This window comes from Malurus melanocephalus, unplaced genomic scaffold, assembly GCF_030028575.1.
Source record: "Malurus melanocephalus ecotype Western Australia unplaced genomic scaffold, MMel_1.1 scaffold_973, whole genome shotgun sequence".
Classification (NCBI taxonomy): domain Eukaryota; kingdom Metazoa; phylum Chordata; class Aves; order Passeriformes; family Maluridae; genus Malurus; species Malurus melanocephalus.
In genome coordinates, this window is record NW_026624205.1 from 68,023 (window position 1) to 74,925 (window position 6,903).

General features: G+C 35.6%; 1 long non-coding RNA gene across 1 annotated transcript; it reads right to left on the reverse strand.

The window, feature by feature from the left end:
- Positions 1-1,974: 1,974 nt before the first annotated feature.
- On the reverse strand, positions 1,975-3,533 carry LOC130585836 (uncharacterized). The gene is made up of 3 exons (XR_008966633.1): positions 3,191-3,533; positions 2,559-2,653; positions 1,975-2,148 (listed from the first exon to the last, which is right to left on the reverse strand). It is a non-coding gene; the product is annotated as an uncharacterized LOC130585836 (long non-coding RNA).
- Between the last annotated feature and the right edge of the window lie 3,370 nt (positions 3,534-6,903).

A 6,903-nucleotide genomic window follows, 5' to 3' on the forward strand; every position in this document is an offset into this window, starting at 1 on the left:
AAAAGAAGCTCTTGATAGCATTTACTTTTACTATTTTCYTGGTCAATAATATCCTCACTGCTCTGACATCAGGGTGAGCAGCATGTGGGGTTGGAAAGGAAATCAGCTTGTTTTTGCAGAGGATGTTTGTGGGTGTAGACTAAAATCCCTAGGGAATACCAGCTGATTTACCACCACTGGAAACAAAAGATTCTCTCTCCTCAGCCACATTACACCACAGGCTCAAGCTCTTTTATTTCTCGTGTTYCACAAGAGACCTTTTACAGTACTATTTGTGATTTTTATGACTGCAATATGTATAATGACCTTTCTTTATGGTTCTGTGTCATCAAAGAAAGATCAAGTTGACATGAATTTATAGTGAGCACTATGTGTGAATGAAAGTGTTTCGAAAGTGTTGGAGTTGTATAATAGTGGTACAGAACATTACATCCATAGACACCTCACATCTATTTTGGTATGTGTTGTAAATTCCCGTTAGCAGTTTTTAACATTAGGAAAATCTTCTTAACAGCTTAACATTAGTAACATGGCACAGATTTTTTTTTTTTTTTAAATTTTAGATAAGCTGATTGTATTTCTCTATTAAAAGTGTTTCCATTACAAGTTTTAGGGTCACTAGTGACAAAATAATAGTATTCCTTATTTAAAGAGAAAATACATTTTATATGACAATTAAAATACTTTATCAAAATTTTATCAAGTGTTAACTCAAGGAATTTCAGTTAAATTAAGTTTTAAAGTAGAGATGAATAGACTTGAGAGGTGCAGAGTTTGGATTAGGATAGTTTGATGTTGAATCAGTTTCACAGTTATTAAAAATKCTTGGCTTAATTAAGCAATGGAAGATTGGCAAACCTTATGACAAGTGGTTGGTGTGAAAATTCACTGTATTGTACCTCCTTTGAAGCTATAAATACTTTACAAACAAATCAGCACTTCTTTTTCCAGTATCTTTTAGAACTGAAATGACAAAAGTCAACTAAACAAATTTAAATAGGTTTAGGTGACAATGTCTATCAAGTTTAGAGTACAGAGCCCACATAATTTATGACATTTGACAGACAGACAAAATTACAAGATCCCTGGTTCTCATGTAAATAGTTCTTMATCCCAGCCTTGATTAGCTGAGTCATTCCTTTAAATTTCTGTTACAAGTGAAGTTAYTGGACCTTCATATTTTTATTTAGCCTAGTGTTTTGTTGCCAGTACTACTTTCCAATTAAAACAGCAAATAGCCTGACCTCAGTTGAAATTCCTTCCTGCCATTTGGAATTTCATCAATGTTTGTGTCTTCCAACATACCAAAAATAGCATATGATGGATAGAATAAAGACTAAATTGCCACAGACTAGTGGCATTAGGGTTGAAGTRTCACCACAAAGCACTGAAATGCAGAGGGAATTTTATTAGATGAAGCTCATGGTTTCAGTGAGCTCTGGATGAAACTCACAATAAGGCAAAAACAAGTAGAAATGTATAAATTGACAGGTAGACCTGTTTTTATGCTGCTATACCCAAAATGACAACTGCATTAACAACTTAAATAACTTCCCACTATCATATCTATAAAATATGTGTCAACATTATTCACCAACAAAGGGCATTTTGCACTTTAGACAATAAACCAGGATTACACAAGATAAGGACAGGTGTGCTAAAGGTATTTCAGTATCTGTCTGCTTTCTGAATTGAAGGTGGCATATGACTTACCAATATGAAGCTCTGCAGTAAGGAAAGATCTTGGGTTTGCAATGATTTGTTAATTTTTCTGCAGCTTGGTTCTGATGTATGTACTTATTTTACAAACTATTCTCTGTAAAGTAACAGAACTACATCTTTTATTCAATGAGCTGTGTTTAAAAACACTTTGTATATTAATCTTTTGACATCTTATCTTTCCACTAAACACCACAAGTCAAAAAAAGGAAAAGGTACACTGAAAATCATTCCAGTGGTATGGAATGACTTCCATGACTTCCAATGACTTCGTAGACAGATGAGGAATTTTTAGCAAGAAACAAATAGGAGCCATATGAAATACAGGTCTTTAAAATCCAAAAGGGACTCACACATGATCATCTGTGATTGTCAAACTGAAGCACAGGGCAAGAGTTCAAAATGATACTGATTTGCAAATGAAATTGACTGTGAAGAAAATGAAACAGGTATTTCAGAAGGGCCRTCATAAAGTAAGAATAATCATAAAGAATCATAGAATCATTTGGGTTGGAGAAATACAAGGTAAGAAGAACTATTTTACAACAGTTCCTAAAAAACCTCTGAGATTACTGGGAACCAGAATTTCACTATGCCTTTTTTTTTATGAAGAAAACAATCAAATAGAGATGTTTAAAAGGAATTAAGGCTACAAGACATGTAAAATATTCATCTTTTTTACCAAGCTACATTTAAGTTCCAGCTGGAATTCAAGTTTGGATACCTCAGGGTCATGGTATGTAGCCCAAATTAAGAGTTTTAATGAAAACAAGGAAAACATTGACAAGTATGGAAAATGGAATGTATGAGAAAAGAGTGAAAGATGTGAYGTCTCTTACCTTAAAGAACTGAAGACTTAGAGAGCTCATGATACCACACATTAAATACATAAAAGAGTTTTCCAAAACAAGAAAGAATAATCTGTTTTTCATAGCTGTGGAAGATAGAATCAGTAGTACATTACTATTGTTTGGTTGGRGCTCTTTTTAAATAAAATGAACACGTTTGATAAAGAAAAAAAAAATAAAGGTAAGGTGATAAAGAATAGACATATTCAACACATATTTTATGGTCTCTATTACTCAAATACTGTTAAAAATAGATATACATGATCATGCTGGAATAAAATTAGACAGTGATTTCTAMAGTAAAAGAATTGTTATTTTCTTATGACTGTTATAAGAATCTAGTGAGAGTCAGTAATGCATCAAATTAAACAAACAAACAAACAACAAAATAATGGAGCTCAGAGCCACAGGAAAGCATTGAATCCAAAAGTATGAATAACTTGACAAAGAGACTAAACAGATTTGCCCATGATAGTAAGTAGAACAAGCAGTGATCTGATGCTGTAATTTTTACATAGGATTGCTGCACAGCTCAAAAATACACTGGAAAGATTATTTTSAGGCAAGCTTTCAGGCTTACAGATTTCTACATATGCTTTTAAAATCTTCTAACCTGAACATACCTTATAGAAAAATGTCTTAGACTCCCTACTGTTCATCCTGATTTTTTTTACCTTTCCTCTTGATAAAATGTAAGAGAGAGAGATTATAAGCAGAGCTCTGCAGAAGATCACTTGATGTTTCAGGCATAAATTATTTATCTTTGTTGATGCAGAATGTTCCATTCAGTTTCCTCTTCTGGAACTGGTAAAATGTAAAGAACACAGACGAAGATCTGAGAGAAGTAGCTATTCATTCAGTTTTTGATTGAGGTACACACATTTTATTCCTTGAGGGAGGAAAGAGGAAGAAAAAGGAATGAAAATTATAATAGCATGTCTCCTCAGCAGATGGTTCAAAAGGATATTGTCCTTCCAAAGGAACTGAAAGAATAATTCTCTGTCAACAAGGGAGTTTGGAGATAATGCAGTTGGAAAGGCTTCTCATCGCAGAGGAAGTAGAGGCCTGGGAAAGTTGGTGAAAAGAAAACAAGTCATATCAGCAAATTGAATTGGGGACTTCAGTTACTGGGAAAATAAGAAAAACATTTGAGTTTATTAACTAATATTTTCTTGTAAGTAGAATACTTTATGGTCTCTATCTATCTTTATCTATGGTAAAAATATAGCATTTTTATAATTGRCCTTGTGAAAAACTTTTGTATTCAGAATTAGTATTTGTAAAAAGATCAGAAAAAAATCTGAATATAGGAATTTTCAAAGTATGTATCAAATTCTCATGAGAAGGCTATCTGTAATATCTTTGAAAATATTTATTAACAAGAAGAAAGCCTGGAACAAGCTGCAAAAATTGTTAGATAGAAATGGAAATTAAAAGAATGGATACTTCTGAGGCAGTTGTGATACTTCAAGAACAGGGTGTATAGAAAAATTGAAAGACAAGAATTTCACCTAATAAACTCGAGACCCAAGTGCAGCAACAGAAATTAGTTCATYTTTGCAGGTGTGTACTCTGAAAAGCAGGACCAGTTCTTTGTTTCCTTCAGTCACTCAGTCTAGATTTAATAAAAACCTGTTGTTTAGATTAGAGGCACTTCCAATTAATGTAAACAATTGTAAGAGAAGGACACACCTTTCCTGTATTAGTATTTTTATGCATATTATTTTCTGAGCTCTTAACCCAGGGTGGTACTATAAGACCTCAGGGTGACAGCACTTCCCAAAGTACTTAGAGCCCTGTCAGAAAATAAAAACACGGGGAATTTCTGTATGGGTAGATGAAGATGGGATCCTGCTTCTTGAGGCAGTKTTTGAAATGTCAGGACAGAGCCCGTTTATTCTGGATACCACTGAGCGACATTAATGTGGCACAGGGCCACAACAAATACAACAAATACAGCTCATGCTGCTGCCATTCAGTCAGACATATCTGATCTTTGCTAGGAGTCAGACTTAGAAAAGCACCAGGCAAAAATAGCTGTGCAGTTGGTTGACTGGAGTAACYGGTCTTTAGTCCAGGTTACAAAAGAAAGAAAAGACACCATGTATTTTGACTCACTTAACACTCTTAACACAAGTGTAAATATCAGGCTTATCTTCAGCTATACATGTGACTAGCATTGTGTTTATTATTCATCCCAACAAATACACTATTCATTTAACTTCATATGTGTATAATGCATGATGTGATTTTACATATGTGAAAATGTATGTGTGTGTAGATATATATTCAGGCACATATCAGCCGATGAGCCTTACCCTAAGGTAAGTATTTCAGCGCAATCACATGAATCAYTTTTTTGTGATTCCTGCAGAATCCTATTCTGTAGGGGTGCCCATATAGATTTAAGTATATGCATCTTACACCACAAGCACATGTTCTGCGTTTACTCCAACATACAGAATCTACACTGTTTTTCTACCAGTTATTTGTGAGTTTACAAACACTCTTGCATACTCACATATGCAWGAGGAGTTGCTTTATGATACTTTATGATTCCTTATTAATACTTTCTGAAATCTTTATCTCCATCATTATTGGACAGGGGTAGAAATTGTCATCAAGACAGACAACACCAAGCTGTGTGAGAATCTGGATCTGCTGGAATGCAGAAAGGCTCTGCAGAGGGATCTGGACAGGCTGATTTGACGGTCTGAGGCCAAYATAATTAGGTTGTAATTACTAATTACTAATCACTCCCTACAGCTGCCTAAAAGGAGTCTGCAGCCCACCAGGAGTTGGTTTCTTCTCCCAGACGRCCAGTGACAGCACAAGAGGACATAGCTTTAATCTGCACTAGGAGAGGTTCAGACTGGACACTAAACTAAGTGAAAAACTAAAGGAATAGTTTTTGATAGAAAGGATTGTCAAGCATTGAAATGGGCTGCCCAGGAGGTGGAGGAGTCACCATCCCGGAGGTATTTAATAAAAGTCTGGATGAGGCATTTAACGCTGCCATCTAGTTAACATGGTGTTTTTCAGTCAAACGTTGGACTCAGTGATGTCAGAGATCTCTTCCAACCTCATTGATTCTGTGATTCTTTGAGTGGCTCATAAACAATTGGTCCAGAAAAACTATCGGTCGGTCTATCTATCTATCTATCTATCTATCTATCTATCTATCTATCTATCTATCTATCTATCTATCTATCTATCTATCACTTTAGAGGCAGACAAGAGGAAGGAAGGCTGTCTAGAGATTGTTGGTCTGACAAATATCTGTTGCTCAGGAGATGCTTCCACATCATGTCAGCATCATTAAGTACTGTGGCTCAACTCATGCTACAGGACCCATCTGGTGTTGAGGGCCTGGTRTGTCAACTCTACATGCTTTTTAGGAGATTTCACAAAATCTAGGGTGGTCCCTTGGCTGAAGATCCATTACCAGTTTTGAGAAATGAAGTTTGGTCCTTGCACACATCGTGCATTTTACTTTGCGTTTTACAAATCCATTTAGAGCTCGCTCTTTCACACTACATTGTGRGGAGAATGGCTCCACAATGATCAGGAGATTTGGTTTCAAAAGTGAATTCTTGATCTGACCTACAACTCAATTACAGTTACACCCAGTGTATTTTGCACCAACAGGGATAGGCCCCTTGGAATTTGCATTGTGGAATTTGAGTACTAGACTGCTTAAAACTAGCTAAAATTGAACTCTTGCAAGATTGAAGCTCTGGGCAGTTGTAWGAGAGGCACGTGTTTGTCTCTGCTAATGCTCTAACAACTGCTATAAAATTAAATTGAAATCTCAGGAAGWCAAACATGAGGATTTATATGGCTATTGTGCACAGATGCTTCAACTCTTCAGTGAATAAGGCAGTGTGCCTGTTTATCCCATCAGCCTCCAGACCCAAAGAGAGGGGAGAAGAGGGGAGGGGAGGGGAATTAGATTTGATCTTTGGAAGTGAGAATATAGTCAGTGACTTGCAGCTTGGCCTCAAACAGCTTCTTTTTAATTTCWTGAAGTCAATTTTAAATTTCTTTTTATAATTCTATATGTGACTGGGTTTTTGGTTTTTATTTTTTTTTACTTCTATTTTTTTTTCTATATTAATGCTTGATAACTGCTCATGCATGCATACTTTATTTTACTCTTGTAGGGGAGAGCCAACAATGCCCTTCTATGCCTAAAAGAATTACTGTGCAGGTGTTTGTAGGTGTCTGCTTCTTCCTGCAATGACTTTTTTTCTTAAACATCTGTGGGGATAGTGGAGGAGGAGCAGGAATTGAGGGAGGATTTTTATAGACAGAACTGTAGAACCCTCCATATGGT